The following is a 14,619-nucleotide window of genomic DNA, read 5'->3' on the forward strand; positions in this document are numbered from 1 at the left end:
TTGGTGGCACCACTTGGCTTACAGGATCTTAGTTCCCTGACCAGGGATCCATCCCATGCTCCCTGCAGTGAAAGTGCAGAGCCCTAACCACTGGACCACCAGGGAAGTCCCTGGAACTTGTATTCTGAGAAATGAAAAGGGGCAGGCAGCTTTTCATGGTGGTGGGGTTAGCTTTGTCAGATCCCCCCCGACCTGGATAGGTGCGGTCCTTAAAGTGTGGTAACTCAGTCACCAGTCAATCTTAAAGGAAATCAACCCTGAATATTCATTGGAAGGACTCATGCTGAAGCTCCAGTATTTTGGTCACCTGATGCCAAGAGCCGACTCATTGGAAAAGTCCCCGATGCTGGGAAAGACTGAGGGCAGAAGGAGAGGAGGGTGTCAGAGGATGAGATGGCTGGATGGCATCACTGATGCAGTGGATACGAACTTGGGTGAACTCTGGGAGATGCTGAGGGACAGGGAGGCTTGGCATGCTGAAGCCCATGGAGTTGCAAGAGTTGGACACGACTGGGCGACTGAACAACAATAACTCAGCTAGTGCAATACTGTTAAGGACTTACTTACTTATATCTTTGTGTGTTACTTGAAAGTTTGAAATCTAAGGTGACTTTAGGATTCTCTGTGTGGGTTGGGGGCAGGTCTTTGTGTGGGTGGGTGTAAAACCTTCTTGTGTGCACCTCATTTCCTGGGAATCACTGAGGAGCAGCTCTTTGATTTTCAATTTTAAGCCATTATCTTCCAACCATCAGCTTTATCTGGAGCAGAATGGGCTGCAATTACAGTGCTCCTAATGGGATGGGTTTTATTTCCAATGATTGGACTGTGACAGCATTTCACTACATTCATATGGCTGCTCACAATTGCCCACTTTTCTTTCGCTTAATGGAAAATGTGTCGTTGAAGCCTGCTTCATGGTCCTGGCCCCATGATGTATCCTGGCTCAGGTCTGAAGCCACCTGCGTGCTCCGAGGGAAAGGCCTACCGTGGCCCAGGCAAGGAGGGTAAAGGAGGGGCCTGGGTTGGACTTGGGACCTGTGCAGCTTTTATTTTGCTGCATTTTGTCCAGAAACATTTTGTGTGCAGTGCTGAGTTGTTTTGATTTGGCCAGGCAGAGCGGTATTTCACGGGCTGCTGTGATGGCCAGAGATGCTGGTGGGGATGCAGAGGCAGGTGAGGGCCAGGTGGGATGGAGGCACAGGTCCCAGAGAAGCTGGCAGGGCCTGGCCATTCTCTGTAACAAAACTGTTTGATTTCATTGACATTGGAGCATAGGGATCCCACAGTCAACCGTTGATCCCATGATCAAGGTCACCGTCTCTCCCCATAGCTGGCTCGTGAAATGTTCCAGGGTTAAAGAATATATGAGCTGCTCAACTCAGGAGAGCCTGGTGGCCCTTTCAGCCATAAAATCTGCCTTTCCTGAGGAGCAGATGCCAGAGACAGTGGGTTTTCTCTTTGAACCAATCCTGATGGAGCCTCAGAAGTGTCAGAAAGATAATCTTGTCTTGACCCGTACAGACAGGATCCCTTTCATTTCCAAGTCTGTTAAAAAGTCTTAATGTTGTTAAAAAAAAAAAAAATCCACTTTACTACTGGTAAAAATATCCTCCTGTGCATTCATAAATTATGCCTCTGAGGACTTTTCCGGTGGTCCAGTGGCTAAGATTCTGCACTCCTAATGCTGGGCCTGGGTTTGATCCCTGGTCGGGGAACTAGATCACTCATGCCTGCAACTAAAGATCCTTCATGCCACAGGTAAGACCCAGAGCAATCAAAAGAAAAGTAAATAAAAATAAATATGAAAAATAAATAAATTATACGTCTGGCCTCTCTCAGGTACCCCGTGAGTGCAGGACTGTGCTCCTGGATGAGGCTGGAGCTCCTGGATTTTCTGGAACCCCCTGCATGGTGCTTCCTGTGAGATTCTTGTAGTTCTTCCTGATTTTGACAAGAAATTTGGCTCCTCACCGTTCAGAGCTCTGCTTCCCACCTCATCCTCCTGGAATGACTCTGGCTCCTTGTTCATTGACAGTGATGCTTCTTGACTCAGCTTCTCTGTATACTGGTGCTGAATTGAGTCTTGGAGACAGTTTTGGGTGAAGTAGAAAAGGAGAGCTTTATTGCTTTGCCAGGCAAAGGGGGACACAGCAGGCTCATGCTGTCAAAACCATGTGTCCCAACTTGGAGAGGAGAGTGAGAAGTTTTATAGTAAGAGAGTGTGATCAGCTCCTGGACATTCTTCTGATGGGCTGGTGGTAAGGTAAGCAGGAATCAGCATCCTGAAGGAATCGGCCTTCAGGTCCCAACTGTTCTGGAGTCTACATGCTTTTGTGGGTAGCATACCATCATTAACTGTTAACTTCTCCCACCTGGAGGGATTTCAGTATCTGCAGAACAGCTCAAAGATATTGTTGTGTGTATCCATTGATGGGGAATCAGGACCTTGCTCCAAGGCTGCACTACTGTTTCTCTTGACTGTTTCTTTCTTCCAGGTCTTGCATCCCCTTCCTTCCCTGACTAACAACTGCTTGAATATGCCCCTTGGAAATCAGGGAAGGTCATGGAGGCTGAATGAAGGCTGTTTCCTATAATCAAGGAAATGGGGGACACAGAATGGCTTTGTGCCCAGGGACCCCATAGGGCCCTGCTCGGTATCAATTCCACCAAAGTTATTGTTTAGACAGAGGTTTCTCTTTGGGTTACCCCAGGCCTGGGACTTCTCCATGGGCAGAAGAAGCATCCTGTGAGAATCGGCTGATGAGATGGCTGATGGGCCCCTTTCTGTCTTCTGACATGAAAGGCATCTATTGTTTTAGTTATTTATATTGTGATAAAATATACATAACATAGAAGTACCACTTCATTTTTATGTGTACAGTTTAGTGACATTAAGTACATTCACTTCGTTGTATAGCCATCACCACCATCTACCTACAAAACTGCTCCCATCTTTCCAAACTGAAACCCTGTCCCCATAAACACCAGCTCCCTATCTCCCCCACCCCCAGCCCCTGGAATCCAAGGTTCTACATCCTGTCTCTACGAGTTTGACTACTCTAGAGACCTTGTATAAGCAGAATCCTACAGGGTTTGTCTTTTTTTTTTCTTTTTTAAATCAAGCATAGTTGATTTACAATGTTGTGTTAGTTTCAGCTGTACAGCACCTGATTCAGCTATACATGTATATAATCCATTGTTTTCAGATTTTTCTCCTTATAGGTTATTACAGAATGTTGAGTCATTGTGGCACTTGGGGACCTTCGTTTCATCCAGTGGGATTTTTTGTTGCAGCTCACACGCTCTAGCTGTGGTGTGTGGGCTCAGTAGTTATGGCACACGGGTTTCTCATTGTGGTGGCTTCTCTTGTTGTGGTGCACGGGCTTAGTTGCCCTGCAGCACATGGAATCTTAGTTCCCTGAGTAGGAATTGGATTCACATACCACGCATTGCAAGGTGGATTCTTAACCACTGGACCACCAGGTAAGTCCTCACCCAAAGAATTAAAGTCAGAAATAAAGAAAAAGATTGGGCAGTGGCGTGAGGAAGTCGGGGTCAGGGAATGTGGCCCCTGCTGTAGTGTGTTACTCAGTCTGAGTGAAAGACTCGTCTCATTTCTTCAGGGCTTGGCAACAGCCAGTGACTGACCAATCTGTGATAGGTGGGGTCGGAGGTGTCTGTCCTCACATGAGCAGGGCGGGGGTGGCAGCTGCAGCAGAAGGTGTCCAACAACACCCAGCAGGAAATGAGAAGAGCTCAGGGACTGGTGGGTTAACAGTGTCTGGCACAGTAATTCCTGCTGAAACCTTAATGGTAGGCAGTAAATTAAAGTACTGCCTCGGCCTATGTGACTTGCATCTTAACAGCAGCCGTCAGTGTCTTTTGTGTCAAAAGAAGTGGGCTGGGGGGAGTGTTTCTTGTCCACAGAGCTGCTTGTGAAGGAACTTTCCATCTGGGACACCTGGACTGTGCTCCAGTCTTCGACAGCACACCACTCATGTTGATTGGGAAAGAGAGTTACCAGTCTTTTTTTCCCTTTAGGTCTGGCTTTGAAAAATACATACATTATTTTATTTTTTAGTTGAAGTATAGTTGACTGACAATGTGTTAGTTTCAGGTGTATAGTACAGTGATTCAGCTATGTGCTTGTGTGCTCAGTCACTTCAGTTGTGTCTGACTCTCTGTTACCCCCATGGACTCTAGCCCGCCAGGCTCCTCTGTCCATGGAATTCTCCAGGCAAGAATACTGGAGATTCTTCTTCCAGTATTCCCTTCTCCAGGAGATCTTCCTAACCCAGGGATTAAACCCAGGTCTCCTGCATTGCAGGTGAATTCTTTATCACTGAACCACCAAGGAAGCTCTTGATGTCTTGATGGCTCATTTCTCTTTAGTGCTGAATAATATTCCACTGCCTTGGGTGGACCTCAGTTTCTTTATCTGCTCACCTACCGAAGTATCTTGTTTACTTCCACGTTTGGCAGTTACGAATAAAACTGCTGGAAACCACCACGTGCAGGTTTCTGTGTGAACATAAATATTCAACTTTTGGGAAGTAGAATATCAAAGAGTAAGATTGCTAGATCTGTGGTAAGAGTAGTGAGTTTATCTTTTTAAGAAACTGCCAAATTGTCTTCCCAAGTGGCCGTACCATTGTGCATCCCCACCAGCAGTGAATGAGAGTTCCTGTTGCTCTGCATCCTCAACAGCACTTGGTGTCATCAGGGTCTGGATTTGGCCATTCTGTTAGATATGTAGTAGTATCTCGTTGCTGGCTTTTTGTTGTTGATGGCGGTGGTAAAAGTTATTTATTCATTTAATAACAGCTTTTGTCTCCTTTTAAAATCCTTTTATTTATTCATTTACTTCTGGCCATGCTGGGTCTTTGTTGCCATGTGGGCTTTCTCTAGTTGTGGCGAGCGGGGGCTACTCTCTAGTTGTGATGCAAGGGCTTGTCTCTGTGGTGGCTTCTCTTGTTGTGGGGCGCAGGCTCTAGAGCACACACAGTTCAGTAGTTGTGGCACGTGGGCTCAATAGTTGCCATCCTCTGGTTCTAGAGTGCAAGCTCAGTAGTTGTGGTGCACGGGCTTAGTTGCTCTGTGACACATGGGATCTTCCCAGACAAGGGGTCGAACCTGTGTCTCCTGCATTGGCACGCACATTCTTTTTCGTTCTTTTAAAAAAATGTTTATTTATTTGACTGTGTCAGGTCTTAGCTGTGGCACACAGGATCTCTGTTATGTCACTCGTGCTTCTCTCCAGTTCTGGTGTGCAAGATCTGTAGTTGGGACATGCAGGCTTAGTTGCCTTGTGGCATGTGGGTTCTCCGACCACGGATTGAACCCATGTCCCCTGCATTGGAAGGTGGATTCTTAACCACTGGACCACCAGGGAAGTCCCTCCATTATGGTTTATTACAGGATACTGAATATAGTTCCCTGTGCTACACTGTAGGACCTTGTTGTTTATCCATCCTATAGATAAAAGTTTGCATCTGCTAATCCCAAACTCTCAATTCATCGCTTCTCCACCCCTCCCCCTTGGCACCCACAAGTCTGTTCTCTGTGTCTTCTCACTGCTGTTTTAATTTGCATTGCCCAAATTAAAAGCATCTTTTCATATGGTTATTGGCTCTTTCCTTCTTTGGTGAGGTGTCTTCATATTTTTGATTCATTTTATAATTGAGTTGTTTATTTTTTTATTGTTGACCTTTAAGTGTTCTTTGTATATTTTGCATAACAAATCCCTTATCAGATGTGTCTTTTGCAAATATTTTCTCTCAGTCTGTGGCTTGTTTTTCATTCTCTTAACAGTGTCTTTCATAGAGCAGAAACTTTACCTTTTAATGAAGTCAAGCTTATTAATTCCTTCTTTCATAGATCATGCCTTTGGTGTTATATCTAAAACAGTCATTGCTAAACACAGGTTCATCTAGAGTTTTCTGCTGCATTGTCTTTCAGTTTTTATAGCTTTGGTTTTTGACTTTTAGGTCTTGGATCCATTGATTTTTGTGAAGAATCTGAAGTCTGTGTCTGGGTTCATTTTTTTGCCCATGGCTGTCTGTTAAAAAAACTACATCTTTTCTCCATCATATTGCCTTTGTTCCTATGTCAAAGATAAGTAGATTATTATTAAGTGGGGTGATTTCTGGGCTCCCTGCTGTAGTCTATTGATCTATCTGTCTATCCTTTCACCAGCACCACACTGTTTTGATTATTGTAGCTTCACAGTAACTCTGGAAACCAGGCAGCATGAGTCTTCCAACTTTATTTTTCTGTCTTGTGTTTTCTCACCATTATCCTCTCATAGACCTTGTCCCAGTACATCACAATGATTTGTTTTCTTTTTTTTTAAATTATTTATTTATTTGGCTGTGCCAGGTCTTAGCTGCAGCATGCAGGATCTTTTTAGCATAGCGTGTGAACTCTTAGTTGCAGTATGTGGGATCTAGTTCCCTGACCAGGTATCGAACCTGGGCCCCCTCATTGCAAGTATGAAGTCTTAACCACTGGACCACCACAGAAGTCACTGATTTATTTACATAAATGTCAAAACCATGGCTGGTTTCTGAAACATCATCTTTGAAGATTCTGCATATAGCAATGAAACAAGGTTTCTCTTTTCATTTTTACAGAACTGCATGCATTTGAAATTTTAGTTTCATATTCCTTCTATCTATTATACACTAATAATGGTATATATGCTTGAAATAGTTTGCATTCTATTGAGTGGGTTTGATAGGAAATGATTTCAAATTCAGATATTTAGAGTTTCAAGGATCATACATGTTGATTTTTAGGGACTGTCTCAAGTTTCATATATGTGATTCTTTTCTAAAAAAGGAAGTCACTAAATGAATAACTTGCATTTTCTGGTTTTTCAGTGAGAAGCATTGAATAGGACTGTAAAATTAAATAGGACTGTAAAAAGATGTGATTTTAATTTTGTCTTCAGGGATTTCCCTGGAGGTCCAGTGGTTAAGACTTTGCCTTCCAATGCAGGGGATGTGAGTTTGATCCTTGGTTGGGGAGCTAAGATCCCACATGCCATGTGGTGCAGCCAAAAAAAAAAAATTATGACTTCATATAAAGACCTTTAGATGCAGAAGACCCTCTGTGCCTGGGTTCTGCATCCTGAGCTGGGAGCTTAGTGCACTGAGGCCTGACTGAGCCAGGGAGGAGCCTGTGAGCTGCATAGTTTGGCTTCTGTTGGCTGCATTCCTGCTCTGTCCAGGGAGACCAGACACCAGAGAAGGACAGTGCCAATTAGGTCCTGTTGGGAAGAAAGAACACAGCCACCAGTGCTGGACTGCTTTGTGTCCCCTGAACAAAGAAGATAGCGCGTTGCTGACATCTGCAGCTCATGTGGGGCCATGTGGCAGTGGCTTGCCTATCGGCCTGCTTGACAGAGATAAGATGCCCAGACCCAGGGCTGCTCTGCAGGATCAGGGAAGGAGTTTAATTCATTGACAATCTGGGGGCTAGTGATATTCCCTTGTTCTGTATGGAGCCAGGTATGGATTCTTTCTCTTTCTTCAATTTAATAGAGCTTTAAACATCAGAATACATCCTGCTTAAGCCATTCAGAAATGTTTCCCACTTAAAAAAACAAAAGGTGGCTGCCACGATGGTCCCCTTGCCCACCCCACACCGTTGCAGCTTGGTGGGCAGTCTGCTTGCCGCCCTGAGCCCATCTGGACGTGAGTCTGCTTCTCATTGGAGCTGACTCATTGTGAAAAAACTCTGATACTGGGAAGATTGAAGGCAAGAGGAGAAGGGGGTGGCAGAGGGTGAGATGGTTGGGTGGCATCATCAGTTCAATGGACATGAATTTGAGCAAATTCTGAGAGATAGTGGAGGGCAGGGAAGCCTGGCGTGCTGCAATCCATGGGGTCACAAAGAGGTGGACACAACTGAGCAACTGAACAACAACAACTGCTTCTCATGTGAAAGGGAGCTGTCAGCGGTGCGCATGGGAGACTCCTGGCAGTTCCCGTGCTGGAAAGATAGAATCAGAGCTCCCTTGTTGTTGCCATTCCAAGGAAGATAATGAGCATGCATGTTTTCTGCAAGCTGCTGAAGACAGGCTTTGCTAGAGTATTTTGGAGTTGTGGGATGCTAGGATCATACTGTTTTAAAAGAGATTTCAAGAATGTCGTCTTTGGGAATCCTCTGTGGCTATGCAGTGATTTTCCCCTCAGTCCTACTTATATCGCTCTATCCATTAGAATTTTTCATTGCTCCTCTCTTTCCTCTCCTCATGTATTTGCCTGAGCTATCTCGAATTCTGTTAAATGGACCTGACGTTAAATTATTTAAAATATTTTTATTGCCATTTGGAAGACCTGGAAGTATTTCCAGTGTTCATATTCAGATCACGGAGACACCACTTTGCATCCTTTTGTCACATGTAAGAGCCAGGCTATTTCCAGGAAGGGCCAGAGAAGAGGCTTGCTATTTCTGAGAATATCCCCAGATTAGGAAGCATGGGTTATGCGCAGATCTGTCCTTTGCTCTTTGAAGTCTGAAGGGAGAAGCTGTGGCCTCAGGGACACAAGGATTTGGAATCTGGGAGGGGGCGGGCCAGGCTCCCGGCTTCATTCACAACTCACGTCCAACCCTAGACCGCCCAGCATCGCAGAGGTGAAGCTGCGTAAGAAGCCCGAGTTCCAGCTGACGGCTAGTGACCCAGGCGAGTGTGGGTGAGGAGGCTGGGTAGCTGGGTGGGTGGGGTACTCCCGTCTGGCACCCTCTGGAAGCTGTTTCTCTTTACTCTTCCGATTTCTGGGGACTGGGGGGTGGCTTCACTTCATCTGGGCACCCTCATATGGTTACAGGGCAGTCCTCCCAGTTTGCAGGGATGTCAGAGGATGGGCCCTTGGTCCCAGTGTCTCTGGATCTTTATCCATTGTTCTCTGGGCTTTTTACTCAGAGGTACCTTGAGTATCTTGTGTGTGCATTTACTTTTAAAATGTATGTTAGGTGTTTTGTAAGATTTCAAAGACATGTGACATCCATCCATGTATCCATTAACCCATCATTCAGCAAGTGCTTCTGAAACACCTACCACGCGCCACGCTCCAGTGACCGAGCACCATCTGCCATGTGCCATGGAGCTAGTGTTCTGGTACCCAGCATATTAGCACTGTTGGAGGCAGGACTGCTGAGTTTTGTCCCGTATAAACTGGATGTTTTACATTGCAGTTTGCTGTGTTATGGGCCAGGACTGAAGGCAGGACCTTCCAGACATAGGGGTGGGCTCTGCTCACCTGCTCAGAGGCCAAGCTTAAATCCCACGGGTCCACCCCTCCTGGGACAGCATCCCTGCCCTTTGTGGGGAACGCCGAAGGGTGGGCAGGGCAGCAGGATGATGGGCCTGGTGTGTGAGGGCTGCAGGTGCTTGGATCTAGAGCGGTAGAGGGTGCTGCCTGTCTCTGGTCCCTGCCTGCCCGCCCTGTGTTTCTGTTCCTGGACTCTGGGCTATGTGTGTTCTTATCCCTGCTGCCCAGGGGTGACCTTCCTTCCTGAGGAATCTTGAGTGCCTGTGTGCTCCTCCCCCATCCCCCTGGGAAGCCCTGCTTCCTTCCCTCCCTCCTGGCTGCCCTTCCCCAAGGTCGGTTTTCTTGGTGCCAGCACCTCCCAGCCAGAATATGAAACTCTCAAACGCACAGACTGTGGGTTTCATCTGAATGCTGCAGGATGAGAAATGCGCCTTGGTAAAAGATCCAACGAGGAAGCATGTGTATAATAGAGTAAAAGCGATGCCCACGTGGCCTCGTCTCCTGTGTCCATGCCACTGCCCACAGAGGAAGTGCTGGCAAGCACTGGTGGAAGCCCTTTTGGGCTGTTCTGTTTGCCTTTGTGTCCATACCTGGACTTGCAGATGTGTATACATTGTCTAGCTGGCTTGCTGCGTCTGTAACTGGGATCCACACACACAGACACACGCAGACACATACAGAAACACACACAACACATACTTTTTAGTTAACTTGCCATTTTCACTCAGTTCTAGGCTTTTAAGATTTCTCTGGGTAGGTGCATATTGGCTACCTCTTTAAAAAAAAAGTCTCAGAGTACTCCAGCTTATGGGCCCTGCTCTAATTTATTTAACCATTCTCCTATTTATGGGGATTTAGGTTGCTTCCAGTTTTTAGAAAGATTGCTGCAGGGAAAATCCCTATACTCACATATTTCATATATATGTGAGTCCTCCTGGAAATACAGTTGTTGGGTAAAAGGATATGCATATTTAAATTTTGATAGAGAAGGCAGAATTGCTTTTTTGAAAGACTTTACTAGGACTCCTTCTAAAGTAATAATTTTTTTTTTTAAAGTCAAAACCAGTGAAGAAATAATTCACCACCAATAACTAAATAAAGAGAGTGTGGTTTTCCCTCAGGCCATGAACTGGGAAAACCACAGTCTGGGAGCAGTCAAAAGCGAAAGTGTTGGTCCTTCAGTCATGTCCAACTCTTTGCAACCTTCTGAGCTGTACCCCACCTGACTCTTTTGTCCTTGGGATTCTCCAGGCAAGAATACTGCAGTGGGTTGCCATTCCCTTCTCCAGGGGATCTGCTTGACCGAGGGATCAAACCTGGGTCTGCTTCATTGTAGGCATACTCTTTACTGTCTGAGTCACTAAGGAAGCCTGGGAGAGGCTGAGGACCCAGACAAAGGTTGACGTGGTTTCTAAGGTTTCCTGTCCTGTCCCCCCACCTCCCCCAAAGCAGTCTTGGAGAAAGATGAGATGAACAACCAAAAGCCTGAGAATTTGCTAAAGCTCCCCAATTTGAGGGGAGAGAGAGAGAGAGAGAGCCCTTGGGGGTAGGGAAGGATGCTCCTGGAGCCCAGTGGCTGTCATCAAAGTCAGGAAAAACATGCCCTGGGATTGCTGCCCATTGTCTATTTGCACTGCATTCTGGGAAAATCTCTTAGCTCCATCTTTCAGTTTACCCATCGGCTTCTCAGTTATATCCATCTTTCCATTCAGCCTTCTAAATATCAATCAGCGTATTTTTTTAAATTAGGAGGCGTAATTATTTCAGCAATTTTAGATTTACAGAAAAATTGAGCAGAAAGTTTCCAGATGGCCTGTAACCCCTACTCCCCTCATCTCCCCTGTTATTAACATCTTGACGTTAGTATGGTGCATTAGTTACCACTGATGAGCCGATATTGATGCACTATTATTATTATTAACTGAATTACAGTTAGGTTCACTTTCTGCATTGTATATTCTATGGGTCTTGATCAAAGCATAATGACATAGACTACCAACCTTTTATTTTACTGGTTCATTGGTTGTATCCATGTCTGGTTAGCTTCTTCCTGTTTTAAGGAGTATCCTTTGGAGGACTTCCCTGGTGGCTCAGTGGTAAAGAATCCACCTGCAATGCAGGTGACATGGGTTTGATTCTTGGGTTCGAAAGGTTCCCTGGAGAAGGAAATGGCAACCCACTCCAGTATTCTTACCTGGGAAATCCCATGGACAGAGAAGCCTGGCGGGCTACAGCCCGTGGGGTCGAAAAGAGTTGGACACAACTGAGCAACTAAACAACAACAATAGGGAGCTTTATCGAGTGTGTGATCATGATCGGCACCCACGTTGGAGAACTTCCTTCTGTTTACACCCGAGAAGTCTGTGTGTGTGCTCAGCTGTTTGATGCCCATGTGCTCTTCCATTTCAGTCTCCAGAGGATCCATCATCTCTGCCTCTTGTGGGGGGAGCCCACGGCGAGGCCAGGACTGACCTGCGGATGGCCCAGGGTCCGGGGGTGCCTGTAGCTTCTCGGTGAGTAGGACCAGTAGGGTCACCACGCTGCCTGCCAGGTCCCACGTGCCAGTGCATCTCAGTGTCTGTGCTCATGTGCCCGTTGAGGGCAGGGTGGACAGCCAGGTGCCTCCTCCCTGTTATCTTTCTCCAGCAAAAGCTCTAGGACAGTGGCACCTGTTTCTCACTATTTTCTGTTTTGACATACTGATGAAAAAGACGAGTTCTGGGCGTTCCCAGAGAACAAGCCACGCAGAGCAGACATGCGTGTCCTGTCACCTTTTCTCTCTCCTTTCAGACCCACCGGGTCCTCTTCTGCCGGTGGGGGTGTCTGAGTGGCGCTGTTGCCTCTTTACTGTTAGGGTGGTGACGGGCCAGGTTGTGATATTAGGGGAATGCTGGCCTCAGAGAATGAGTTAGGACACGTTCTTCCTCTTCTGATTTCTGGAATAGATTGTAGAGAATCGTATCATCCCTTCCTTAAACATTTGGTACAGTTCAGCAGAGAAACCATCTGGGCCTGCTGATTTCTTTTAAGAAGGTTATTAATTATTTATTAAATTTTAAAAATGCATATGGCTGTTCTGTTTGTCTGTTTCTCTTCTTGTGAGTTTTGCCAGTACATGTCTTTAAGGGATCGGTCTATTTTATCCAGATTATCAAATTTGGGGGCACAGAGTTCTTTATAGTGCTCTTTTATGTAATCAAATCCTCCTTTTAATGTTATATTATTATCCTTCTCTATGAGATCAGTGTTGATGACTCCTCTTCCTTTTTTTGGTATTGGTAGTTTGTATCTTGTATCCCTTAGTTAGCCTGGTCAGTATGGTGGCCCAGTGGTAAAGACCCCACCTGCCAATGCAGGAGACGTCAGAGATATGGGTTCGATCCCTGGGTCGGGGAGATCTCCTGGAGTATGAAATGACAACCCACTCCAGTATTCTTGCCTAGAAAATTACATGGACAGAGGAGACTGGCAGACTACAGTCCTTGGGGCTACAAAGAATCAGACATGACTGAGTGACTGAGCAACTGGTCAATAAAATAGATTTCAGGTTCATTGATTTTCTTTCTTTTCTTCTTGTTTTCAACTTAATTGATTTATGCTCTAATTTTTATGATATTTCCTTTGCTTGTTTCAGGCATCATTTTCCCTTCATTTTGTTTCCTGAGGTAGAAGCCTAGGTTATTGATTTTATACTTTCTTCTTTTCTGATGTGTACATTTAATGCTATATATTTCTGATAAGCACTGCTTTTGTTACACTATGGAAATTTTGACAAGTGGTATTTTTATTTTCATTTAGTTAAAAAAACTAAAAAAAAATTCTTCTGGTATTTCCTCATTGACCCATGTGTTGTTTAGAATGATGTTGTTTAATTTCCAGATATTTGGGGATTTCACCCATCTTCCTTTATCGATTTTTAGTTTAATTTCATTCTGATGGGCAGTGCTGTCCAGGGGAACCATCCTTGTTGATTTTCTGCCTACTTGTTCTATTGGTTACTGATGGGGGATGTGGATGTCTCCAATTATAATAATGGATTTGCCCATCTCTCTTCCCAGTTCTATCAGTTTTGCCTCATATATTTTGATGCTCTGTTACGTGCATAGCCATTTACAATTTTGATCTCTTGTTGGAGAACTGAACTGAATTATGCATCTCATTGTAATGCCTCCTTTTTATCCCTGATGGTTTTCCTTGTTCTGAAGTCTGCTTTGTCTGAAATGAGTACTGATATTCTAGTTTTCTTTCAACTGTAATTAGCATGGTATATCTTTTTCCATCTCTTTACTTTCAACCTATCAGAGTCTTTATATTTAACACGGGTTTCTTATAGACAGCATCCAGTTGGGTCTTGTGTTTTTATTCACTCTGACAAACTCTGTTTTCTATTTATTCTGTTTATTTATGCTGCGATGGGTCTTTGTTGCTGCATTCAAGCTTTCTCTAGTTGCAGTGCGCAGGCTTCTCGTTGCAGTGGCTTCTCTTGTTGCAGAGCACGGGCTAGAGGGTGCTTGGGCTTCAGTAGTGTCAGCGTGCAGGCTCCGTAGTTGTGGCGGATGGGCTTAGTTGCTCCACGGCATGTGGGATGTTAGTTTCCAGACCAGGAACTTAGTTCCCATGTCCCCTGCATTGGCATGCAGATTCTTAACCACTGGACCACTAGGGAAGTTCCTAAAATGGCATTGATGTATTGATTTTCTCTTTGTCTGTGGTTTGCTACAGTTTGAGTATGATATGCCTAGGTGTAGTTTTTGTTGTTGTTTTTAAACTTATTTTATTGAAGTATAGTTGATTTACAATGTTGTGTTAATTTCTACTGTACAGCAAAGTGAAATCAGTTATATGTGTATTATTTTTTATATTCTTTTCCATTATGGTTTATCACAGACTATTGAACATAGATCTCTGTGCTACACAGTATGACCTTATTGTTTACCTATCCTATATATAATAGTTCGCATCTGTTAATCACTTGTTTTTCTTTTAAAAGTATTTATTCTGCTTGGTGTTCTTTGAGATTCCCGAATCTGTGGTTTGGTATCTGTTGTTAATTTTAGAAGAATTGTCAGACATTATTACCTCAAATATGTTTTCTTCCTCATTATCTCATTTATTTCCTTTGGGTCTTCCAGGTACATGTATGTTATATTTTTAATATTGTCCCGTGGTCCTTGGATGCTCTATTCTGTCTCTGCTTTCACCCCTGGACTGACCTTTTTTTTGCAAAATTTCAATTTGGCAAGTTTCTATTGGCCTGTCTTCCAGCTCTCTGATTTTCCCCTCAGCTGTATTAAGTCTGCGGATGAGCCCATCAAAGACATTTTTCCTTTCTATTACCAGT

General features: G+C 44.7%; 1 protein-coding gene across 4 annotated transcripts in view; it reads left to right on the forward strand.

The window, feature by feature from the left end:
- APBA2 (amyloid beta precursor protein binding family A member 2) overlaps positions 1–14,619 on the forward strand; it is a 138,700-nt gene that overhangs the window by 17,746 nt on the left and 106,335 nt on the right. The window contains exon 2 of one of the 4 annotated variants that reach the window (XM_027520846.1): positions 11,688–11,791. The exons of the other annotated variants lie outside the window; for them this stretch is intronic. The gene's annotated coding sequence lies outside the window, so the exon portion shown is untranslated. The remainder of the gene's footprint in view (positions 1–11,687; positions 11,792–14,619) is intronic. 4 annotated transcript variants of the gene reach the window in all.

This window comes from Bos indicus x Bos taurus, chromosome 21 (genome assembly GCF_003369695.1).
Source record: "Bos indicus x Bos taurus breed Angus x Brahman F1 hybrid chromosome 21, Bos_hybrid_MaternalHap_v2.0, whole genome shotgun sequence".
Lineage (NCBI taxonomy): Eukaryota > Metazoa > Chordata > Mammalia > Artiodactyla > Bovidae > Bos > Bos indicus x Bos taurus.